Raw genomic sequence first — 27,352 nt, 5'->3', positions numbered from 1 at the left:
TTAATTTCAAACTTCACATTTGATCAGTAATTTTCGGTTTATTGTCCCAGCTCTACCCCCTACCCCTTTCAGATATACAAAAAATAAGTTAACAAAATGTTTAAAACTAATAAGCAAAGCAAAAAAACAGAGCGGTTTTGTCTTTGTGTAAATGGGGTATTAGATATTAATACACACTTGGCTCAGCACTAGAACAGCAGGTACTAGGTAACAGCAGGTACCAGAGCCTTTAGATATACAAATAAAGCTCTGCAGGTATGCTAGCCACTCCAGGCAGGGCCAGTTCCAGGCATAAGCGACATAAGCGGTGCTTAGGGCCCCCGGCCGCTAGGGGGCCCCCAACCCCCAAAATAACAAAATATAAAATATTTGGAACTCAGTCATGGTCTCAAAATTTGATTGTGCATCAGCATTTTTTCTTGCTATGTCAGTCACTGACAGTCACTCAATTAGCCATGTTTAGATTGGTAAATTAGTCTAGCCAGATATCTAAATTTGTAGTATTCATGGCCGAATACTGACCAGGCACACAGGTATTATATCTCACTCAGATATCATATTAACATGGCATAAGTCATTACAAAATGTGTAGAATTGCAGGAAATTATGTTTAAAATGGCAAAAAAATATCTCACCCCATGGCAAAATGGGTAGAATTGAAGGAATTTAGCTGTAAAACTGAAAAATGTTTCTCTCTGCCCCATGGCAAAATGTGTAGAATGGCAGGAAATGTACTTTAAAACTACACATTTTCTCTCCACCGTCAAGAGGGGGGACCACTAAAATATTTTGCCGCGAGGTGGGGGGCCCAACAACCAAATCTCACTTAGGGCTCCCAAAAGGCTAGAGCCAGCCCTGACTCCAGGGGATAATGCCTCATAACCAGACCTCCCACAGTCTTGTCCTCTGTAAGCTCCAGCTTTACATTCAATCAACTCTGAGCCTAGCTATTTCACAATAACTGAAGGACATGGAACAAACTAGCTAGCTCATAGAACTCAACTGTTTGGCAACAGTTGTCTACTGAAATAAAAAGGAAAATAAAGGCCTAGTAAGTAGTAGATTTAGAGGGTAATAATTTCATAACCCTTTCTAAGGCCGGAAGGTCTGTGTAAGACCAGAAAATTACAGGAGAAATGTAAATAGAAAGGACAATGAGGAATTTGATAGCAGGGAGTGGGACACACACAACCATGCCAGAACTACTGTGACTTTGACATGAGGAAAATAACTGTGGCCTCTGGCCTCTCTGTTACAGTCTGGGAAGTTGTTGGCTGTGTATTGAGTGACAGACAGACTCCCTCACACCACACAGGCAATGGCTGCCTAGTGACTTCCTTCCTGATCCCTCAGTGGCACTGGTCAGCACATTGCTGCACAGCACAGCCAAAGAGAGAACGAGAGACTTATGGAGAGCGTCCGGCCTGGCCTTCCGCCACCTCGGTCTCTCTACACAATTCAGGTTCAAAGCCAAGCTAAGCATTTCCTACAACATTCTAGTCATGAAAAATTGCCATATCCCTTATAACAACCTGGTATTGAATTAACATAATGTGATTTCTTAGACACATTTCTCTCTGAATGCTGTATGGCTCATACAGCCCAATGAACTACAATTACAGATACAGGATGTACAATCATCAAACAAACCCGAGGTAAATACAAAACATATAATGGCTTTTTAATCTCAGCAATGAGAGGAATTAGTCACAGAATTCAGCATAATAGAAAACGGTGATGTATAATATGTAATCAGCATAGTCACGTCTTTAGGTGCAACAGTACAATAGAGTAATGGAAAAAAATGATATTTCACAGGGAAGGTGTGATCACTGCACAATACACATTGTTCCATTCCCAATTCATTCCTGTAACTAATTATACTCCATACCATTTTAATAGCATAAGGTGTGTGTGTGTGTGTGTGTCTGCGTGCATGTGGAGAGATAACTGAGATAAGATTAAATTACCTCTATGATGCCCATTACTTCTCCCAATGAGGGATAATTACATCAATCTAATGAACTCCCCCATCATCTAATGGTGATTATACTACATGGAAGGGGAGGGTATCCTCGCTGTCTATAAAGGATTGTAATGCCTACAGTGGCTTGTGAAAATATTCACCCCCCTTTGGCATTTTTCCTATTTTGTTACCTTACAACCTGGAATTAAAATGGATTTTTGGGGGGTTTGTATAATTTGATTTACACATCATGCCTACCACTTTGAAGATGCAAAATATTTTTTATTTAGAAACAAACAAGAAATAAGACAAAAAAACTGAAAACTTGAGCGTGCATAACTATTCACCCCCCCAAATTCAATACTTTGTAGAGCCACCTTTTGCAGCAATTACAGCTGCAAGTCTCTTGGGGTATGTCTCTATAAGCTTGGCACATCTGGCCACTGGGATTTTTGCCCATTCTTCAAGGCAAAACTGCTCCAGCTCCTTCAAGTTGGATGGGTTCCGCTGGTGTACAGCAATCTTTAAGTCATACCACAGAATCTCAATTGGATTGAGGTCTAGGCCATTCCAAGACATTTAAATGTCTCCCCTTAAACCACTCGAGTGTTGCTTTAGCAGTATGCTTAGGGTCATTGTCCTGCTGGAAGGTGAACCTCCGTCCCAGTCTCAAATCTCTGGAAGACTGAAACAGGTTTCCCTCAAGAATTTCCCTGTATTTAGTGCCATCCATCATTCCTTCAATTCTGACCAATTTCCCAGTCCCTGCCGATGAAAAACATCCCCACAGCATGATGCTGCCACAGGATGGTGTTCTCGGGGTGCCCAGCTCTGTGGAGTATATGGCTTAAAGTGGTCCTATGGACAGATACTCCAATCTCCGCTGTGGAGCTTTGCAGCTCCTTCAGGGTTATCTTTGGTCTCTTTGTTGCCTCTCTGATTAATGCCCTCCTTGCCTGGTCCGTGAGTTTTGGTGGGCGGCCCTCTCTTGGCAGGTTTGTTGTGGTGCCATATTCTTTCCATTTTTTAATAATGGATTTAATGGTGCTCCGTGGGATGTTCAAAGTGTCCGATATTTTTGTATAACCCAACCCTGATCTGTACTTCTCCATAACTTTGTCCCTGACCTGTTTGGAGAGCTCCTTGGTCTTCATGGTGCCGCTTGCTTGGTGGAGCCCCTTGCTTAGTGGTGTTGCAGACCCTGGGGCCTTTCAGAACAAGTGTATATATACTGAGATGACACTTAGATTGCACACAGGTGGACTTTATTTAACTAATTATGTGACTTCTGAAGGTAATTGGTTGTAACAGGTCTTATTTAGGGGCTTCATAGCAAAGGGGATGAATACATATGCACGCACCACTTTTCCGTTATTTATTTTTTTGCATTTTTTGAAATAAGTTATTTTGTTCATTTCACTTCACCAATTTTGAAATCCAATGAAATCCAAATAAAAAATCTATTTAAATTACAGGTTGTAATGCAACAAAATAGGAAAAATGCCAAGGGGTCTAATGTTAAAATATTAATGTATGTCTTTGTTCACATTCAGATGTGATTCAGGTATGAGATGAGACCAGGCTAGATGCATAATGGGAGGTAGGAGTACTATAGCAACCTATCATTAATTATTCAAGCTAAATAGTATAGCATGTTCAATATGACGCTTAGACATCTGCCCAGTCAAAAAAAACATATAAATATCTGCCTTTAAATAGAGACAAGTTAAACAAGCATCTTGAAAAATAAAGCACCTTTGGTCCCTGGTCAAAAGTAGTGCACTATAAATGGAATCGGGTGCCATTTGGGAAGCAGCCATGAACAGTGTATTTACTGTACAGTAACTAATCAGTCCAAATGTCTGCATGGTCTTCCCTCTCTGACCTTACAGTACCAGACCTACACAGACACAGCTCTTGTACACTGTGAGGAAGACACAGTGATGAAATCATCCGTGGTGCAAAATAGTACGATTTCAAATCGCCAAATCAAAGCATATGGAGGTGGCATTTAAAAAAATCATAAATGTCAGAGCGGGCATAGGCTGCTGCAAAACACTGGCATATCTCTTCTGACAAAGTTGAAGATTTTGTCTGACGGGGACTATATAAACTTAGTATTTTCTACACAACATTCAATACAATTCTGTAAAACTCTCCAAGACTCCCACCTCGTCTGAATTAATAAATACCAGAACAGCATTTTATAAATGTTGCATATCTCCAGATGTTTATGTAATAGTAGCATATCATGAGGATTTCTCTACGAATGCAATGTCATATTTTTATTTTGTGCTTCAGATACAACAAAACAGTCTGTAAATATCTCTTAAAATAGAATAGGAAAAGTTAGTGGTGGGAGACAGCTAGGAAAAGGGAACAGAAGATGAATAACAACAATAACAACCCACGTCTGAAAGGTAGAAAAAAACACTGAGGCAATTACACAAGAGGAAAGAGTGGATAGATGAGATCTGAAGAAGAGAGAACAGAGAGGCGGCTTACTTGCTGTGTCTAGATAGTCACATGGGTGGAGAGTGGAGAGATGGAGAGGGAGACAGTTGAGGCAGAGGGAGGAGAGAAAAAAAGAGAATGTGTGTTTGTTAAAAGACAGAAGGAAGGGAGAAGTTATGCCGGGCTGGCATGAGAAAGGCCTGTGTTCTCTGGCTACTGATAGCCCACAGTGAGGAGGGAGAGGAGGGCTAAGGGATTTACAGGGCTTTGCTCCTTCCTCTGTGGAAGTGTGTGTGTGTGTGTGTGTGTGTGTGTGTGGGCCCTGGTCAAAAGTAGTGCACTAATTAGGGAATAGGGTACCATTTGGGACACTGCCCTAATCTGGTAATTTTCTATTTTGTCTTGTACAAAGATATTTTTACCCTCAGATAAACCATTCCCTCACACATACATTTCCTCCACTTGTGCCTCCATCCCTTCCATCCCTCCACTGTTTCTTCCTTCAACGCCTCCATCCCCTCCATCCCTCCACTATTCCCTCCCTCTATCCCTCCACTATTCACTCCCTCCCTCCAGCTTTCTCCCTCTGCAGTCTCCTCTTCCCCTTTTCATGTTGGTGGGTCGTCCTGGAGACAGCCGTGGCAGACAGACGGCTCAGACAAAGGGGGGCTATCTAATGAGCAGGGGCAGTGTGGGTGGGCTGTGTTTGTGTGTGTGTGTGTGTGTGTGCTAGAGCTAGGAGGATAAACCAAAAATTATTGACACAGACCAAACCAACCACTTTTCGGGGAGGGCCCTACTAGAGAAATGTGAAGTTTGAAATGAAATAAGTTTGCTAATATGGGTGATAGTTAATGGGACAATTGATAGCTACAACATTCAAAGTATTAGTAGAAGGTTAAGGCCAGTATGACACAGCAAATTGCATTGTAAAAAGCTAAATAGTGAACAAAATTTAAAGTAATGTACTGTAGTACATTTTTACACTTGAGTCATTTAGCAATCTTATCCAGAGTGACTTAAAGGAGCAATTAGGGTTAAGTGCCTTGCTCAAGGGCACATGGTCAGATTTATCACCTAGGGCTTGCGTTAAGGCGGCGCTAGTGTCAAACGCACGTTAGTTTGCAATTTCGTCATGTAAAAACTGGCACACTGGCATTTTCCAGCCCGAACGCCAGGTTCTGCAATTTACCTGTCTAACATCAGCACGCTTGCGCTCAGATGGGAGGGGTTGGAAATATTTTAGGTGTGTCCTTAAAAACATGATCCAAAGTGCTAATTTCAGGCAGCGCTGGTAGGGACATTTAAGACCAACCAAAAGCTGGTTTTAGCGGTAACGCAGTTGGTTATGCCATTAATTTTGACAGCGAAAACGCAGCCTATCCATCCGTGACGCACACTGCCCTATGCGCATGGAACAAGAGTAGCCTAATGTACTTTGTCGTATTTAGAAACATAAAAAACTAATGTTTTTTCCCATGTCATTTTATTTGGTTATAAACCTCCCCTCCTCTCAATTAAGCCTTTTTTTGTCTGCCCAATGCAATCACAAAGTATTCAAGACTGTCGATAAAGGGGTTGACTCTTGAGACCGCTTGGAAATACATCTTAAAGGCCAAAGCTTCATTAAAATATAAAGTTTGAGAGGAGTGAAACAGTGAGCTGACATTCCCTTTTAATCTATGCATTGTAGGCCAGCCCACATTATTTTAGCCATGCAGGTCCCGTTTTGGATGTGCGTAAAACCCTCCATAGTCTGCTTTGTTTTAATAATATATGCCCACGTGGAAAAATTATGGTGCGTGTAAGTGTGACACAACCTATTTAAAACAAAGTGTTGTTTCGTTTTGTTTAGAAATTATTTGTTCTCTTTTTAGGCCTTATCAATAATGAATTTAATCTTACTTATTGACAATGTTTGGCATGGCCATGCGCAGCCATAATGCAATTTACAGTAGGCCTAGCCCCTAAATCAGTGTGAATGCTATTGAAGCCATGCAATTACTTAGAACAATGTGGATTGCAAATGGGTTCAAGTTAACGTATTTAGCAAAGCTAGGTTTCCATTTTTTAAATTTTGTTTCTGTAAGCCATTTAACAAACTATAACGCACTAACATTGGAATTGGAGTTCATTCCAATGCAATACATAAAATACCCTAAATACACAACTTGAAGCAACCACATATTTTGCATTTTGACTGTACATTGTGGGGCCAAGCCATTCGACACACCCACAACTTGTTTATTCATCAAAACCCAGCCCTTTCATGCCAACGCCAGCAAGTGCGCCGATAATTGTAATAGTGAAAATAGCTCAAATATTTCTGACACACCCCTGAACCTATAGCGCTACCGCCTGACTTAGATTTACCATTGAGTTAGGTTTGTTAAAATATGATTCGAACCAGCTGGCTTTCGGTTACTGGCCCAACACTCTTAACCACTAGGCTACCTGACACCAAGTAGGGTTTATACATGCAGTATGTCCTCACAAACAACGATAGAAATACAATTGAACAGCTTATGTGGTTCTTGGTACAAATATGCTTTCAGGGACGCTTGCTTCCTCAGTTATGATTTGGTTGGATTTCATTGATGCTAAATATTTTTGTAAGAAGTTGGCCCATTCACTTACATCAGCAAATAACAGAATAGTCTGATGAACTCAGGCCCTGTCAAATTCCCCTCATTGCTCATTGCTCATTACACTATAAACCATTATCCACCCAATATAAATAAAATGGATAAAAAGCAAGGAAATAAATTAATTGCAATATTAATAAGTGGGTATTTGCTGACGGTGCTCTATAGCCAAACAGTAGAAATACTGTATCAGAAAGAGAGAGACGGGAGCTAACTGTGTAGTTTGTCCCAATGGATTTATGTTTGCTTTTTGATACTTAGCCTACCTGAAATAGATTTACTCATCATTTTTCTCACACACAAACATATGCACATGCACATGCACATGCACACACACACGAACACACCTTTAATTCCACATCTTTCTACCCCCACCTCCTCAATCCTGTACAGTATGTGGATTCCTGGTTGATCCTTTGCTTCCTGTCTTCCTGTGGCTGTGCCATTAGTGGGGATTCCAGAGGTAAGACAGACCCCGTTATGTAAAGACTTCAAGGAGGATAAGACAACTTTGCCTCACTCAAACGCCCCAGACACACATCTCCCTTACAGTACATTAGCTGAAAAACATACAGTTTAAATGACTTTTTATACAAAAAAACTCACAAAGGAAGAGTACAGTGAGGAATATGACTGTCATTGTATTTCAGTCCTGAAGATTGTTGTCACTGTAGGTCAGTTCCTGAGCCCTGACTGAGCTGAAGGGTACTTGAGGTGAAGAAGGGAGTCTTGTGTTTTAAAACAATAGGAACCATGCAGTGTTGCACTGCATGGAGGGAGAGAGCCCAGAGAGTGAGCCATAATATGACATTTGAAATGTCTGTATTCCTCTGAAACTGTGTGTAATGTTAACTGTTCATTTTGATTGTTTATTTAACTTTTGTTTATTATCTATTTCACTTGGTTTGGCAATGTAAACATATGTTTCCCATGCCAATAAAGCCCTTTGAATTGAATTGAATTGAGAGGAGGGGGTGATAGCGTCACACAGAGGGACATGGGCCTGTACACGCAGTAGGCTGATGGTTATCTGGGATTATTGAGGCTGTGGGAGGGAGTGGGGGAGAGAGGAAGACAACGAGAGAAAGTGTGACCATGATGACGGCCTTACACCTGGTAACCCACCAACCTCCTGGCCTCCACTTCATCTCCCTCTCCATCCCTCTCTCTCGCTCCCCTCTCGCTCTCATAAATAAAAGCAGCTCCCCAGGCCCAAGTCCAACAATGTGGTCCCTGCTCCTTCTGCTCCTCCTAACAAGGCTATAAGAGATGATTATGCGCTACATCGACCCCCGGCATCAACAACAACCATCACCTGAGACTACTGTGTGTCAAAGCCGATGTTAACTTACAACCTCTTGTTCCTGCCTCAATAGCTCTGTCTGAGTCAGACCTGGGTTTAGATGGTATGCTCAGGAGAGGGAGAGAGAGAGAGAGTGTGTGTGTGAGAGAGAGAATGTGAGAGAGAGAATTCAAAAACAGTGAGGTGAAATACCACAGTGTAACATCACAGCATCAAGATTTGTGACCTGTTGCCACAAGAAAAGGGCAACCAGTGAAGAACAAGCACCATTGTAAATACAACCCATATTTACACTACTTGGTCAAAAGTATGTGGACACCTGCTCGTTGAACATCTCATTCCTCGCATTGTGCACGGGGGCACTGTCATGCTGAAAAAGGAAAGGGCCTTCCCCAAACTGTAGCCACAAAGTTGGAAGCACAGAATCGTCTATAATATCATTGTACAGTGTAGCATTAAGATTTCCCTTCACTGGAACTAAGGGGCCTAGCCCAAACCATGAAAAACAGCCCCAGACCATTATTCCTCCTCTACCAAACTTTGCAGTTGGCACTATGCATTCGGGCAGGTAGCATTCTCCTGGTATCCGCCAAACCCAGATTTGTCCGTCGGACTACCAGATGAGAAGCGTGATTCATCACTCCAGAGTCCAATGGCGGCGAGCTGTACACCACTGCAGCTGACGCTTGTTATTGCGCATGGTGATCTTAGGCTTGTGTGCGGCTGCTCGACCATGGAAACCCATTTCATGAAGCTCCTGTGGTTCTTGTACTGACGTTGCTTCCAGATGCAGTTTGGAACGTGGTAGTGAGTGTTGCAACCGAAGTCAGACTATTTTTACGCGCTACGCGCTTCAGCACTCGGCGGTCCCGTTCTGTGAGCTTGTGTGGCCTACCACTTTGCGGCTGAGCCGTTGTTGCTCCTAGACATTTCCACTTTACAATAACAGCACTTACATTTACATTTTAGTCATTTAGTAGACGCTCTTATCCAGAGCGACTTACAGTGAGTGAATGCAAACATTTACAGTTGACCGGGGTAGCTCTAGCAGGGCAGAAATTTGACAAACTGACTTGTTGGAAAGGTAGCATCCTATGACGGTGCCATGTTGAAAGTCACTGAGATCTTCAGTAAGGACATTCTACTGGCAATGTTTGTCTATGAAGATTGCATGGCTGTGTGCTCAATTTGATACACCTGTCAGCAACGGGTGTGGCTGAAATAGCCGAATCCACTAATTTGAAGGGGTGTCCACAGACTTTTGTATATATAGCAGAGATGTTCAAGTCTCAAGTCTTTTAGGGCCAAGTCTAAGTCAAGTCTCAAGTCTTTTAGGCTCAAGTCTAAGTCAAGTCAGAAGTCCCTTTTGGCAATGGCTTTCTGCTTGCTGTGGGTTAGGTCTATAAACCTTGTAAATTATTTGAAGAGACTACCTTCATTAGTCCATACTTGTATGAAAGAAAGCACATCAGGCACTATTTAAATCAAAATACATTTCCTTTTAAAATGTAGACAGTTTACATGAATAAAAGTAACTGTACCGGATATGAAAAAAAGCTAACATAACATTTTAAAGTGCATGGTATTTTGTGGCAGACATTGTCTATATTTCACTTCATTCTGTCACACAAACAGAACATCTGTAGGTGAGGGAAGATAAATGACAAGTATAAATGTAAACTAAAATGACTGACAACTGTTCAATAACTGCACTACTAAAGTGATCTATATACCTAAAATACTGACCTGGACACTTAACAACATAAACACAATTTCCTGTAACAAGTAGCAAATTACGTCCTGTGCCCTAAGACAGAGAACATTTCTGTTGCAGACAGGTTACATTTCAGAAAGATCAAGTTTGTCAGCGTTTTTGCACTGAGCCTGGCACGATGAGGGCGCATGATGAGGCCTCCATGACAAAACACTCTCTCCACTGGGGCACTGGTGGCAGGCACAGACAACACTGTCATTGCTACCTGCTTGAGCCTTGGAAAGTCTTTCGCATGGATTCTCCAAAAATCCAAGCAATCAGCTTCATTTTCATCAGAAGATACTTGAATGTAGCGAATAATCTCTGCTCTGACAGATGACTTTATGTCTCCTTTCTTCTTGTTGATCTTGTTGCGGTAGCCAGAGAACAGTCTGGAGGTTTTGGCAGGTGGTTGTTCTTCTTCTTCTCCACTACTGCTCTCCGTAACGGTGACTTTCTGTGCCTCAGTGAAAACAAGGTCTGAAAAAATGTCATCAAATGATGTATATAATCAACAATAGAACAGGATACATTATACATGAAAACAAATCATTATTATTTGAATGCAAGTGGCATAGAAAACGTTGCATGTTGCAATGCATTGTACCTACCAATCAGACTCTCCTTCCATTCAGCTTTATCTTCATGTGGTATGAGGACATCATGATCAAGCCAGAACAGGCAGAAAGATGGGTCCAGCAGTGCAGCCATTATGTATACATTTACATTTACATTTTAATGTATACAAATGTATACATTGTCACCAAATGGACATTTTGTTGCCTGTTCATCCGAGTGCTCCATTCTGACATTCACAAACACCCCCTGGAATCGGCGTTTGAGGGACTGCTGCAGTGCTTTTACTAGACTGACTAGGTGATGACTTGTGCTCAGTATACTTTGCAGATGATAGTTGAGTGACAATACACAAGGAAGGGCAGCACTGAGAGTCACCACTTTCTCCCCCTGAGTAAGGTCGGTGGCCTGGACAAAAGGGTCCAAAATGTCCACTAGCTCCAATAGCTGGCTCCATTCCCTTGGTGATAAGCAGAGCTCCTTGTGTCCTTGGGCTTCAAGTAGAGTATTGAGGCATTGTTGATTCAGATTGGTGACTGCTTTAACAAGCCGGAGGATGGAATTCCATCTGGTAGACACAGCAGCAGGGATACTACGATCCCCTCCGAACTCAGCTTCAAATGCTTCTTTCAGACCACAGGTAGTATGTAGTAAGCTGCAAAGTTTAGTTACCTTAGCCATCACACTGTTTATGATTTTTGTTTCCTTTAGTCCATCTCTAATCACCAGTTGTAATGAATGGGCAAAGCACTGTAAGCACTGTTGCCTGCAGTTGGTTTGGATAGCTTCAACATCAGCATTATACTCTTCACCAACTTCTTCCCATAGGCTGGGGTTATCCACATCATCATCATCATCATCATGATCATTGCTTGCTTTGGGGAAACAAACTGTGAAGGCCTTTTTCATATTTGCAGCGTTATCACATATGATATAATCTAATTTATGTTTTATGCCAAAATTATCACATATTACTTGTATACTTGTACAAATGTATCACTGATTCTTTCCCCAGTGTGTGACCCTGTGAATCTATCACAGCTCAACAGAACTGACTCCAGTCTGGGAGTTTTTTTCTCTTCCATGGCCATGTAATGGGCCGTTACGCCCATGAAGCCCCTCATGGTCCTGTCAATCCATATATCTACAGTGACAGACACTGATTCTGTCTTCTCTAGGGCACTTTTGATTGTAGCCTCTTTGTTCAGTGTTAAGTCATGCAGGCACCTGGTCAACGTGGGCCTACTTACTGGTCTATATTTGTCATCTACCACTGACATGAAATGCCTAAAGTGAGGGTTGTCCTCTAAGGACATAGGCAGGTTGCAGGAAATGATCAGGTCTTGCAGTATAGCCTCTGTTATGGCCTTCTGCCTGGGGTGGCCCTGGCTGTACACATGGACACCTGTGGTGGTCAAGAATGAGTCAATGCTGCTCTGTCGTTCTGTCCCTGCGCTGGCCACCTTTGCTTTGCAGAATTCAGTGAACCTGCAGATGAACAACATGATGGATAGTTGTTGCTGACTTGAGATGGAAATACAAGGACACAAACAAATATATATGGTCTATGGGATTTTTCAGCAGAAATGTCCAAGAAGTTGCATGCTTTGAACTCTCGTTTTATACTAAGTTACTTCCTAGGACCAGGCTACAACAGAAAGTATATTAAATCCCATAGTGATATGCATATCGCTGAGATGTAATTTAATAAACTCTGCTAACAAGTAGGCCTAGCTATCTGACAACCCACCTCTTAACCTTTCGAGAAATATTCGACAGTAATACATTTCCAGTTAGCTAAAAGATGACACACAAGAAAGCTAGCTATATCAAGCTGGCATCTGCTAAACGGGCTATTATTAGTCTAACCATATTGTAACGTTGTTAGCTAGCTAGCCTAACTGACCTTTCGTGGTGAGTTTTCAAATGTCGGATGAAGTTAGATGTAGTTGCGCCAGTTTTGCAAACAGCATTTCGTTTTTTGCCACTGGCATTATACTGCAGGTTCTTGTAACCAAATGTAATAACGAAAGCCTCGCCACCTGATGACATTGTTGCTGATTACAATTGTTTCGCCGTAGTACCACAGTGACGTACAAATGACGCAGACGTTCTAGAACGCTTTTTAGCCCTCTGTATTATACTACTATCTCTGTGTTACAATGCCGCCTGTTCCATGTTATCTGACAGAATGCACAACAAAAACGTATCCCAGTACTGACTTGCATTGTTCACGAGTCTCTCATCTAGAGTCCAAGTAAAGTCTCAAGTCAATTGATCATGAGTCTAAGTCATTTTCTTTGCGATATAAGTGCGACTCGAGTTTCCATCTCTGATATATAGTGTATGTTTATTTATTTTCCCTGTTGTACTTCAACTATTTGCACATTGTTACAACACTGTACATAGACATAATATAACATCTGAACTGTCTCTATTCTTTTGGAACTTTTGTGAGTGTAATGTTTGAATTGAGAGAGAGAGCGAGAGAGACAGGCCATGGGGTTCCTTCTTGCTTTATTTCTGTTCTTTCACAGTGAGTGGAGTGTCCTTTTCCTAATGATATATTAACCTACTTAAAGAAATAAGCAAGGCCCATGTTGGCTGCCAGCTCTGCCTGCCCTGTCACAACGTCTGATTTACAGTACATTCACTGAGAGCACAGCAGTAGGGCAACCCTGTACAGAGTTAGATAGAACATTTTACATTTTAGTCATTTAGCAGACGCTCTTATCCAGAGCGACTTACAGTTAGTGAGTGCATACATTTTCATACATCATTCATAGAACAACAGCCAAACGACAGGAGAGAGGGAAAGACATAACGAGAAAGAGAGATGGAGTTAGAGAGGGAGAGAAAAGGAGAGAGAGAGGACCGAGTGAGAACGAGAGAGAGAAACTTAGAGAGAAAAGTGTGTCCGCCTTGTAAAATCTGGGTGAACTGAACATACTTTGGGATCCAATTTGCTATAGTAATTACCTTGAACTGGTGATAATGCTGTAATTAAAGTACTCTTATTCCCAACAACATTAACACACAAACACACACACATACACACACACACACACACACACACAAACACACACTAGACCGTGGTCAGGACTCAGGGGGGAAGGCACGTCGAAACAAAACTGCTGGGAAAGAGCAGGGAGTTTTGTTTGCACCCTCTGTGGCCAGGTCTCTGTGTAGTGTGTGTGTGTGTGTGTGTGTGTGTGTGTGTGTGTGTGTACAGCCAGAGTCAGACCTTTAATTCAGTGGCCAACTACACTTTCCACTTTTGGAACAAACAAGGAACACTGTGAACTCCCTAAATACACATAAATACATGGGTTTGTTTAGGCATCAGCTTTACTGTGGAGGCTATGGGACTTGGAACATCCTAGATCTAATGCCCCCCACACTGTCCAGTCACTGTTGGGGCGATATGTCCTGCTTAGGAGAGAGGAGAAGAGAGAGGGAGGTAGGGGGAGAGAGAGAGAGAAAGGTTCTGGCATGTGTTGACTGCTGAGTTGTTATGTGGTTATACGTATGTGTCCTGTTATGAGGCATAGTATGGGACTTGAAACATCCCACTGAATGCCTCCACATAGCCCAGTAACTACTAGGTTGATACGTGGTTGTTATGTGGTTATATCTGTCCTGTTCTGGGGCTGTGGGACAGTACAGAGGGGCTAGAACCTCCGTTATCTAATCTGGTGTTGGAGCTGCTGTCGAGGGAGAGAGGCCTCATTGTTTACAGCCTGTTGGACCGAATGCCTCTCATCTTATGCTGTTGGCTTTAAAGCAGGGGAGACTGAGAGAACGGCCCAGGCTGATGTCTCTAGTACCCAAACCTGCCTGGATTTCAAATATTTTAAACACAATTTATAATATGCCTGCTTGAAGACTGAAATGAATAGTAAAAGACAAACTCCCGAAAGACTCATCTGAAATTCGGCTTTTTTCTCCCCCGTCAGTTAGGCTACAAACCAATTGGATGTGAGTGAAATGTCCATACTACTTATGTAATTTGTCCACAAAGACAATGCAGTGTTTCATTTGGCTGAAGAGGACTGTGTGGAGAGCAATGTTTCAGCCACAGCAGAACATCAAGATCTGTTCTGGTAAATTAAACCCTTCACACAGTCACTACTGTTCCTTCAGCTGCCATTGAACTGAAAAGAACCTCCAGCACTCTGGTGATCTCGATGCTCCACAGATCTGCATGCCAGTGTTTCTATTGAAATCTGTCTCTGTTCATGCTAGCATTTGAAATGACTATCATTGTAATAACTATCTGAAGTTTTTCATCAAAATAGATTTACTGTGCTTATCAGAAATTAGCAATTGTAGTTTTTTTGGATTAGTAATTCATTATTTAACAAACTCAATCAAAATCTTTTTTTGTTTGTTTATAACTCAGTGAAAGTCAGAGGTAACATTAAAGGAAATATTCACCCATTTTGAATGTTAGAATGTTTTTGTACATCTCTAAGCAATGTTCTATCTATTCCTGTTTTCATGTGTATCTGAGCTATTGCCGTTCAAGCAGGCAGAAATACAGCCGGTCGTTAAAGTGGAGTCAGAGAGGGGAGAGTGAATGGGGTTGGAGACTGAATCGGTCTAGACGTGACAAGGAGGACAGGGAGTTAGGAGGAGAGAGAGTGTGTTTGTGTGTGTGTGTTTGTGTCTAGACGAGGAGGACAGGGAGTTAGGAGGAATGTCGGCCAGGCTACATGTTATTTAAGACCCTGTTAGCCCAGGAGGAGGAGGAGGAGGAGGAGGAAGAGGAAGAATTGAGAAACCTGCTGCTTTTCTTTTTTTAACCGCTGCGTTTCAGACCTGGGTTCAACTAGTATTTGTTTACCTTCAAATATTTTATTGAGCCTGCCTGGAGTGCTAGCTAGATGGAACTATTCCATATAATTTTGCGCTTATTCCATTGGTCCCAGTATGCCAGCCAAGCTCAATCAAGTTCAGCTTCACCAATGTGGGAGCGAGACAGAGGAAGGAAGTGGAGGAGAGACTATTTCCCACAGTTTAACTCTTAACTAGTTTATCTCCAGTCAACACATTTTGACCCAGACTGAGGCAACCAACGTTTGTAAGAAGTTGGTCTGGGGATCCAGTGTACTCGTTGAACTGCCAGAGATAGGAGCTCTAGAGAGGGAAATGGGATACAATTAGCCTGGTTCCAGATCTGTTTGTACCGTCTTGCCAACTTCTATGGTAACAGTCACGCCAATGACCATAGGAGTTGGCAAGACAGCACAATTAGATCTGGAACCAGGCTTGTATACAACAGAACGCAACAGAGAACTTGATGACCTATCCATGGGAGACGCATCCAAGCTCAGACACAATGATATACACAGCAATATAAAGTTCCCTCTCTCTATTTCAACACCAATGTTAATGTTATGTTTAGCTATCAGCACAACAACAGAGGAGGATTCATTCCACTGAGCTATTTCATAAATGTTGAATCCAAAAGGCCCATCTGTGTGCACTTAATGGTGTTATTCTGGCTGTCAGCCACTCGTCTCCCCGTGCCAGACTGACTGTTGGGAGGAAGAGTGTTCGTGGCCTAACAGATGTGAGGTGTGGCACACAGACACTTGTCGTCGCCATTAGGAGCCTCCTCCACACACATACAAACACAGGGAGGCTGTACATGATGAGAGTTTCTAGGGTGTAGAACAGAGATGGAGAGGGTGGCTGTTAGATGGGATTGTCTTGCCTGGGACCAGCCTCTCAGAGAGACCACACAGATGAGATGAGGCAGAGTTTAGACATGAGCAGACACATCCCTCTGAACAGCCAGACTAAACAACAGGACTTCATTAGAGAATAACAGCCACTAGACTATTACAGCCAGCCCAGCCGGGCCAGACATGGAAGTCAGACAGGGCAGAGTCAGACAGGGAAGATGCTACACTGGTGTCCTTCAGACAGACAGAGAGGGCAGAACCTGACCAATGTTACACTGGCTGAACAAGGCTTTATCTCTTTACTGCGCTAATTAAATGGCTATGTGAGCGCAAATAAATGGCCACCATGGTTTGTACTGTATATCATCTGTGGATGAGCTGAATGGGAAGGAAGGTCAGTGACGCTAAAAAGCAATCAGAACATCTAAACCAAATGTCCTATAGCAGGGTTGTTGTTGGACATACAACACAACAGGAAATCAGCTCCAAGTGATTATCATTTCAGAAATCTGTTCCCAAGTATTCCCACACATAATAGCGAGACACATGATTGTATACAAATGTAAGCAAGGTTTGAAATGATTATGTTTTAGTCAATTGTGGTCAATTTGCAGTCTACAAATTATTTGTAATTATGTTCCGGCCCCCCGACCATCCGCTCCAGAAAAAATCGGCCCACGGCTGAATCTCAAATAAAATAAAATAAAATAAATTAAAATGTGTATTTGTCACATGCGCCGAATACAACAGGTGTAGACCTTCACGTTAAATGCTTACATACAAGCCCAATGCAGTTTTAAGAAAATAAGAGTTCCGAAAATATTTACTAAATAAACTAAAGTAAAACAAAATATTTATTTTACAAAAGTAACACAATAAAATAACAATAATGAGGCTATATACAGGCGGTACCAGTACCGAGTCAATGTGCGGGGGTACAGGTTAGTTGAGGTAATTTGTACATGTAGGTAGTGGTAAAGTGACTATGCATAGATAATAAACAGCGAATAGCAGCAGTGTAAAAACAAAGGGGGGTGGGGGGTGTCAATGCAAATAGTCCAGGTGGCCATTTGATTAATAGATCAGCAGTCTTACGGCTTGTGGGTAGAAGCTGTTAAGGAGCCTTTTGGATCTAGACTTGGCGCTCCTGTACCGCTTGCCGTGCGGTAGCAGAGAGAACAGTCTATGACTTGGGTGACTGGAGTCTTTGACATTTTTTGGGGCCTTTCTCTGAAACCGCCTAGTATATAGGTCCTGGATGGCAGGAAGCTTGGCCCCAGTGATGTACTGGGCTTTACGCACTACCATCTTTAGCGCATTACGGTCGGTTGCCGAGCAGTTGTCATACCAGGCAGTGATGCAACCGGTCAGGATGCTCTCGATGGTGCAGCTGTAGAGGATCTGGGGACCCATGCCAAATCTTTTCAGTTTCCTGAGGGGGAAAAGGCGTTGTCGTGCCCTCTTCCCAACTGTCTTTGTGTGTTTGGATCATGAAAGTTGTTGGTGATGTGGACACCAAGGACCTTGAAACTCTCTACCCGCTCCACTACAGCCCTGTTGATGTGAATCGGGACGTGTTCGGCCCTCCTTTTCCTGTAGTCCACGATCATCTCCTTCGTCTTGCTCACGTTGAGGGAGAGGTTGTTGTCCTGGCACCACACTGCCAGGTCTCTGACCTCCTCCCTATAGGCTGTCTCATCGTTGTCGGTGATCAGGCCTACCACCGTTGTGTCGTCAGCAAACTTAATGATGATGTTGGAATCGTGCTTGGCCACGCAGTTGTGGGTTAACAGGGAGTACAGGAGGGGACTAAGCACGCACCCCTGAGGGGCCCCCGTGTTGAGGATCAGAGTGGCAGATGTGTTGTTGCCTACCCTTACCACCTGGGGGTGGCCCATCAGGAAGTCCAGGATCCAGTTGCAGAGGGAGGTGTTTAGTCCCAGGGTCCGTAGCTTAGTGATGAGCATTGTGGGCACTATGGTGTTGAACGCTTAACTGTAGTCAATTAACAGCATTCTCACATAGGTGTTCTTTTTGTCCAGGTGGGAAACGGCAGTGTGGGGTGCGATTGAGATTGCATCATCTGTGGATCTGTTGGGGCGGTATTCAAATTGGGGTCTAGGGTCTAGGGATGATGGTGTTGATGTGAGCCATGACCAGACTTTCAAAGCACTTCAAGGCTACCAATGTGAGTGCTACGGGGCAGTAGTAATTTAGTTGGTCCCCGCATGCTGAGTACACGTCCTGGTAATCCGTCTGGCCCCGCGGACTTGTGAATGTTGACCTGTTTAAAGGTCTTGCTCACATCAGCTACGGAGAGCGTGATCACACAGTCGTCTGGAACAGCTGGTGCTCTCATGCCTGCTTCAGTGTTGCTTGCCTCGAAGCGAGCATAAAAGGCTTTTAGCCCGTCTGGTAGGCTCGCGTCACTGGGCAGCTCACGGCTGGGTTTCACTTTGTAGTCCGTAATAGTTTGCAAGCCTTGCCACATCCGACGAACGTCAGAGCCGGTGTAGCAGGATTCAATCTTAGTCCTGTATTGACGCTTTGCCTGTTTGATGGTTCGTCTGAGGGCATAGCGGGATTTCTTATAAGCGCCCGGATTAGTGTCCCGCTCTTTGAAAGCGGCAGCTCTAGCCTTTAGCTCGGTGCAGATGTTGCCTGTAATCCATGGCTTCTGGTTGGGATATGTAAGTACGGTCACTGTGGGGACGACGTCATCGATGCACTTATTAATGAAGCCGATGACTGAGGTGGTATACTCCTAAATGCCATTGGATGAATCCCAGAACATATTCCAGTCTGTGCTAGAAAAACAGTCCTGTAGCGTAGCATCCGCGTCATCTGACCACTTCCATATTGAGCGAGTCATTGGTACTTCCTGCTTTAGTTTTTGCTTGTAAACAGGAATCAGGAGGATAGAATTATGGTCAGATTTTCCACATGGAGGGCGAGGGAGAGCTTTGTATGTGTCTCTGTGTGTGGAGTAAAGGTGGTCTAGATTTTTTTTTTACTCTGGTTGCACATGTGACATGCTGGTAGAAATGAGGTAAAACGGATTTAAGTTTGCCTGCATTAAAGTTCCCAGCCACTAGGAGCGCCACTTCTGGATGAGCATTTTCTTCTTTGCTTATGGCCTCATATAGCTCGTTGAGTGTGGTCTTAGTGCCAGCGTCGGTTTGTGGTGGTAAATAGAGGCTACGAAAAATTTAGATATAAAACTCTCTTGGTAGATAGTGTGGTCTACAGCTTTTCATGAGTTACTCTACCTCAGGCGAGCAATACCTCAAGACTACATTAATATTAGACATCGCGCACCAGCTGTTATTGACAAATAGACACACACCCCCACCCCTTGTCTTACCGGATGTAGTTGTTCTGATATCCAGAAGATATTTTCGGTCATAAGAGACGGTAGCATCATCATTATGTACAAAATAAGTTACAAACAATGCGCAAAAACACACAAAATAGCACAATTGGTTAGGAGCCCGTAAAACGGAAGCTAGTTGATTATCCCTGTCCTATAGGCTACAGCAATCCTGAGGGCACCTACCACAGGGAATAGTTCTACAGAAGCTTTACAGCCACCTGTCAAGAAGTTAAACAAGTCATTTGAGGAGACATACCCTGCTCACTGCTGGCTGTAGTGAGTTGTACTGAAACTGTACTTACAGATATCAGATATCACGTAACTTGTAGGCTAACTGTACCAGGGCTGACCCCATTTAGTCAACTGGTCGATTGTTTGGTCATTAGGCTGTTGGTCGACCCAGATTTCTTTAGTCGAGCAGTCGCAAAAAAATTACATAATAATCATTAATGGTGTACAAGACACCTGTCTGATTCGTGCCTGTCTGAGTGGACTGATCCATTGTGGAGGCCTGTCTGAGTGGACTCATCCATTGTGGAGGCCTGTCTGAGTGGACTCATCCATTGTGGAGGCCTGTCTGAGTGGACTCATCCATTGTGGAGGCCTGTCTGAGTGGACTCATCCATTGTGGAGGCTGTGGGGATGGCACAGTCGATCAGTCTAAGACATGTGCTACTGAAATTGTATATGGTTATATTACGTAAGAACAATGGTGCACACTAATACAATTTTTATTATTTTATAACAAATGTGCTTTCTCCCGCGTTGGATAGCGGTCGCTGTCCGTGGTTCTGAAACACATCAGTGCGCTGTTGAATTGGCGCCTTTTCCTAGACCATGTTGATATGTGCATAATAGCAAAGTTAACCAGCATATTGGTGTTGAGAACAATGCGGTGGAGGCAGCAACGGAGTTAGGAGACAAGAAAACAGCCCTTGCCTTAATTGTCTATGAAAAGTGAGGAGAGGAAACTCCAACTTAACTAGGTCTATTATCAATAGCCAAACTGTTAAATGTGCCTGGCTTTATAAATCATCAATATATATCTACAGAAATAAGACAAATCCTGCTTCTGTTGCCTGTATGAGTGTTTGTTTTAATAGCCTACTGATTCCGTGAGCAGAGCCTCATGCAACCACAACAAGTCGGATAAACAATTTCACAAATGTGTCTGTTTTTAATCTTTGCTATTGTGTAATAAAGGCTTTACACTTTTGTTTTTTTTAGAACAGCCTCTCTGGTATTATTTATAATGGATTTAGTGTTGTTTACATTGTTCCAAATTGTCAGAAACATTATATTTATAATAATAATAACAACCCTCCTTTTTCTTGATCTCCTTATTGCTATTTTTACTATTATTGTTATGATCATCATTATAATAATAATAAGTAATGTCATTATCATTAGTAGGCTTAGTATAGCAGCCTTGTATAACCACCATTGAGCTGTAGGCCTAAGAGCGCATCCTGTTTAGTCTTAATACCGTAACTTATTTCAATACTTATATAGGCTACAGTACTGTATCAATCAATCATTCATTCGTTCATGTCATCATACAGCATAACATTAGCTAGCATACTACTCTGCCACTGGTCCAAGGTCCCAGTGTTCGGAGTTTGTTATAACCAATTTATTGATGTGATTATGATATGCTATACAGTGAGGGAAAAAAAGTATTTGATCCCCTGCTGATTTTGTACATTTTCCCACTGACAAAGACATGATCAGTCTATAATTTTAATGGTAGGTTTCTTTGAACAGTGAGAGACAGAATAACAACAAAAAAAACAAGAAAAACACATGTCAAAAATGTTATAAATTGATTTGCATTTTAATGAGGGAAATAAGTATTTGACCCCTCTGCAAAACATGATTTAGTACTTGGTGGCAAAACCCTTGATGGCAATCATAGAGGTCAGACTTGTAGTTTGTAGTTGGCCACCAGGTTTGCACACATCTCAGGAGGGATTTTGTCCCACTCCTCTTTGCAGATCTTCTCCAAGTCATTAAGGTTTCGAGCCTGACGTTTGGCAACTCGACCTTCAACTCCCTCCACAGATTTTCTATGGGATTAAGGTCTGGAGACTGGCTAGGTCACTCCAGGACCTTAATGTGCTTCTTCTTGAGCCACTCCTTTATTGCCTTGGCCGTGTGTTTTGGGTCATTGTCATGCTGGAATACCCATCCACGACCCATTTTCAATGCCCTGGCTGAGGGAAGGAGGTTCTCACCCAAGATTTGGCGGTACATGGCGCCGTCCATCGTCCCTTTGATGCGGTGAAGTTGTCCTGTCCCCTTAGCAGAAAAACACCCCCAAAGCATAATGTTTCCACCTCCATGTTTGACGGTGGGGATAGTGTTCTTGGGGTCATAGGCAGCATTACTCCTCCTCCAAACACGGCGAGTTGAGTTGATGCCAAAGAGCTCGATTTTGGTCTCATTTGACCACAACACTTTCACCCAGTTCTCCTCTGAATCATTCAGATGGTCATTGGCAAACTTCAGACGGGCCTGTATATGTGCTTTCTTGAACAGGGGGACCTTGCGGGCGCTGCAGGATTTCAGTCCTTCACGGCGTAGTGTGTTACCAATTGTTTTCTTGGTGACTATGGTCCCAGCTGCCTTGAGATCATTGACAAGATCATCCTGTGTAGTTCTGGGCTGATTCCTCACCGTTCTCATGATCATTGCAACTCCACAAGGTGTGCTCTTGCATGAAACCCCAGGCCGAGGGAGATTGACAGTTATTTTGTGTTTCTTCCATTTGCGAATAATCACACCAACTGTTGTCACCTTCCCGCCAAGCTGCTTGGCGATGGTCTTGTAGCCCATTCCAGCCTTGTGTAGGTCTACAATCTTGTCCCTGACATCCTTGTCATGGAGAGCTCTTTGGTCTTGGCCATGGTGGAGAGTTTGGAATCTGATTGATTGATTGCTGCTGTGGACAGGTGTCTTTTATACAGGTAACAAGCTGAGATCTCAGCTCGTTACCTGTATAAAAGACACCTGGGAGCCAGAAATCTTTCTGATTGAGAGGGGGTCAAATACTTATTTCCCTCATTAAAATGCAAATCAATTTATAACATTTTTGACATGCGTTTTTCTGGATTGTTTTGTTGTTATTCTGTCTCTCACTCTTCAAATAAACCTACCATTAAAATTATAGACTGATCATTTCTTTGTCAGTGGGCAAACGTACAAAATCAGCAGGGGATCAAATACGTTTTTCCCTCACTGTAGGTCAGGCCCTATTGGTCACGTAGATGCGATGCATATACAGTGGAGAGAACAAGTATTTGATACACTGCCGATTTTGCAGGTTTTGCTACTTACAAAGCATGTAGAGGTCTGTAATTTTTATCATATGTACACTTCAACTGTGAGAGACGGAAACAAAAATCCAGAAAATCACATTGTATGATTTTTAAGTAATTAATTTGCATTTTATTGCATGACATAAGTATTTGATCACCTACCAACCAGTAAGAATTCCGGCTCTCACAGACCTTTTCTTGAAGAAGCCCTCCTGTTCTCCACTCATTACCTGTATTAACTGCACCTGTTTGAACTCGTTACCTGTATAAAAGACACCTGTCCACACACTCAATCAAACAGACTCCAACCTCTCCACAATGGCCAAGACCAGAGAGCTGTGTAAGGACATCAGGGATAAAATTGTAGACCTGCACAAGGCTGGGATGGGCTACAGGACAATAGGCAAGCAGCTTGGTGAGAAGGCAACAACTGTTGGCGCAATTATTAGAAAATGGAAGAAGTTCAAGATGACGGTCAATCACCCTCGGTCTGGGGCTCCATGCAAGATCTCACCTCGTGGGGCATCAATGATCATGAGGAAGGTGAGGGATCAGCCCAGAACTACACGGCAGGACCTGGTCAATGACCTGAAGAGAGCTGGGACCACAGTCTCAAAGAAAACCATTAGTAACACACTACGCCGTCATGGATTAAAATCCTGCAGCGCACGCAAGGTCCCCCTGCTCAAGCCAGCGCACGTCCAGGCCTGTCTGAAGTTTGCCAATGACCATCTGGATGATCCAGAGGAGGAATGGGAGAAGGTCATGTGGTCTGATGAGACAAAAATAGAGCTTTTTGGTCTAAACTCCACTCGCCATGTTTGGAGGAAGAAGAAGGATGAGTACAACCCCAAGAACACCATCCCAACCGTGAAGCATGGAGGTGGAAACATCATTCTTTGGGGATGCTTTTCTGCAAAGGGGAAAGGACGACTGCACCGTATTGAGGGGAGGATGGATGGGGCCATGTATCGCAAGATCTTGGCCAACAACCTCCTTCCCTCAGTAAGAGCATTGAAGATGGGTCGTGGCTGAGTCTTCCAGCATGACAATGACCGAAACACACAGCCAGGGCAACTAAGGAGTGGCTCCGTAAGAAACATCTCAAGGTCCTGGAGTGGCCTAGCCAGTCTCCTGACCTGAACCCAATATAGAATAATTGGAGGGAGCTGAAAGTCCGTATTGCCCAGCGACAGCCCTGAAACCTGAAGGATCTGGAGAAGTTCTGTATGGAGGACTGGGCCAAAATCCCTGCTGCAGTGTGTGCAAGCCTGGTCAAGACCTACAGGAAACGTATGATCGCTGTAATTGCAAACAAAGGTTTCTGTACCAAATATTAAGTTCTGCTTTTCTGATGTATCAAATACTTATGTCATGCAATAAAATGCAAATTAATTACTTAAAAATCATACAATGTGATTTTCTGGATTTTTGTTTTAGATTCCGTCTCTCACAGTTGAAGTGTACCTATGATAAAAATTACAGACCTCTACATGCTTTGTAAGTAGGAAAAGCTGCAAAATCGGCAGTGTATCAAATACTTGTTCTCCCCACTGTAAGTGTCACGTAAAGAGAGCAAGGGTTGAGGGAATAGGGAATGTTTTTCTTAAACAAATGAGGGATTTCAGTAACACAACTTTTGAGTCAGAAATGGCTGTAATTATGTTGCATCTTCAGCAACACGGACAGCGCGATACACACTGATGATGTTCTGTGGTGGTCGCTGCAGCAGGGAGGAGAGCGAGACACAGTCACTCGCTGTCATTGTTTTTAACACAGCGCAGCAAGTCTGAGCCCAGCCTGGCACAATTAAATCAATTGCGGTCGGACTCCCTCTAGTAATTTGTGTATTAATTATTTAATCAAACAGTGTGCTTATAAAATGTCCATAAAATGTAGATAGATAATTTACCCCAAGTAGGGAAAGGATGGCGGTGTTGAAAAGCAATAAAGGGGAGTATACAGTGGGGAGAACAAGTATTTGATACACTGCCGATTTTGCAGGTTTTCCTACTTACAAAGCATGTGGAGGTCTGTAATTTTTATCATAGGTACACTTCAACTGTGAGAGACAGAATCTAAAACAAAAATCCAGAAAATCACATTGCATGATTTTTAAGTAATTAATTTGCATTTTATTGCATGACATAAGTATTTGATACATCAGAAAAGCAGAACTTAATATTTGGTACAGAAACCTTTGTTTGCAATTACAGAGATCATACGTTTCCTGTAGGTCTTGACCAGGTTTGCACACACTGCAGCAGGGATTTTGGCCCACTCCTCCATACAGACCTTCTCCAGATCCTTTAGGTTTCGGGGCTGTCGCTGGGCAATACAGACTTTCAGCGCTCTCCAAAGATTTTCTATTGGGTTCAGGTCTGGAGACTGGCTAGGCCACTCCAGGACCTTGAGATGCTTCTTACGGAGCCACTCCTTAGTTTCCCTGGCTGTGTGTTTCGGGTTGTTGTCATGCTGGAAGACCCAGCCACAACCCATCTTCAATGCTCTTACTGAGGGAAGGAGGTTGTTGGCCAAGATCTCGCGATACATGGCCCCATCCATCCTCCCCTCAATACGGTGCAGTCATCCTGTCCCCTTTGCAGAAAAGCATCCCCAAAGAATGATGTTTCCACCTCCATGCTTCACGGTTGGGATGGTGCTCTTGGGGTTGTACTCATCCTTCTTCTTCCTCCAAACACGGCGAGTGGAGTTTAGACCAAAGAGCTCTATTTTTGTCTCATCAGACCACATGACCTTCTCCCATTCCTCCTCTGGATCATCCAGATGGTCATTGGCAAACTTCAGACGGGCCTGGACATGCGCTGGCTTGAGCAGGGGGACCTTGCGTGCGCTGCAGGATTTTAATACATGACGGCGTTGTGTGTTACTAATGGTTTTCTTTGAGACTGTGGTCCCAGCTCTCTTCAGGTCATTGACCAGGTCCTGCCGTGTAGTTCTGGGCTGATCCCTCACCTTCCTCATGATAATTGATGCCCCACAAGGTGAGATCTTGCATGGAGCCCCAGACCGAGGGTGATTGACTGTCATCTTGAACTTCTTCCATTTTCTAATAATTACGCCAACAGTTGTTGCCTTCTCACCAAGCTGCTTGCCTATTGTCCTGTAGCCCATTCCAGCCTTGTGCAGGTCTACAATTTTATCCCTGATGTCCTTACACAGCTCTCTGGTCTTGGCCATTGTGGAGAGGTTGGAGTCTGTTTGATTGAGTGTGTGGACAGGTGTCTTAAAAAACAGGTAATGAGTTCAAACAGGGCTTCTTAAAGAAAAACTAACAGGTCTGTGAGAGCCGGAATTCTTACTGGTTGGTAGGTGATCAAATACTTATGTCATGCAATAAAATGCAAATGATTACTTAAAAATCATACAATGTGATTTTCTGGATTTTTGTTTTAGATTCCGTCTCTCACAGTTGAAGTGTACCTATGATAAAGATTAGACCTCTACATGCTTTGTAAGTAGGAAAACCTGCAAAATCGGCAGTGTATCAAATACTTGTTCTCCCCACTGTATATATAAAAAACATGGGGGATTGGAAGTGATGCAGACAATTACATTGATGGAAGTTACAATCTATCTGCAATATTAAGCTGATCTACACACCCAAAAAAACAAAAAACAAAAAACAGTGTGCTTATAGCATCAGACAAGCTCAGTGCATATAGTTGATTTAATTAAAACACATAGGATGTGTCTATATATGGAAAAATACACATTTAAACACTTAAACCAATCGATTGGTCTAAAGAACAGACGACTCTCTGTCTACCAATATTTGTTTTAGTAGAGGACAGCCCTAAACTGTACTTACAGATATCAGACGACTCGTCCGACCCATCTGGACAATCCTTCTCTCCATCGCAGCGCCATCCTTTAGAGATGCAGGTCACCTGGTCTTTACACACAAACTGCTTAGGACTACACGTCTTCGGATCTGGAAAAGACAAAACACAGACAATGTGCTATTACCAACATTTAGTTTTTCTAGTTCTTTTTGGAGAATGTTTTCCCCTAAAACCAAACCAGTATACTGCATTCCTGTACTTGTATTTCTGTAAAGGCATTAATGTTTTATTTTAACTGAACAGAAAACAGGCTAGTGGATCACTACTGAATATATTTCTTGGATCAGGAGTGTACTTCGTTTGGGACAAATTTGTCATATTTTGTGGGCGGTTTGATATAGTGGTACTGTTCATAGGTTGCACCTCCGTCACTCGTCTTGTCATGCCATTGTTATGAACGTGCTCAAGC

At 42.9% G+C, this 27,352-nt stretch overlaps 1 pseudogene across 1 annotated transcript in view; it reads right to left on the bottom strand.

The window, feature by feature from the left end:
• LOC311148154 (low-density lipoprotein receptor-related protein 1-like) overlaps positions 1-27,352 on the bottom strand; it is a 186,430-nt pseudogene that overhangs the window by 118,427 nt on the left and 40,651 nt on the right. Inside the window, exon 2 of the transcript in view lies at positions 26,910-27,032. The product of the transcript in view is annotated as a low-density lipoprotein receptor-related protein 1-like (transcript). The remainder of the gene's footprint in view (positions 1-26,909; positions 27,033-27,352) is intronic.

The sequence above is a fragment of the Coregonus lavaretus genome (assembly GCF_964263955.1).
Source record: "Coregonus lavaretus genome assembly, chromosome: 20".
Taxonomy (NCBI): domain Eukaryota; kingdom Metazoa; phylum Chordata; class Actinopteri; order Salmoniformes; family Salmonidae; genus Coregonus; species Coregonus lavaretus.
Note: the sequence above shows the minus strand (reverse complement) of the source record. Positions and strands in the feature narration are given on the sequence as shown.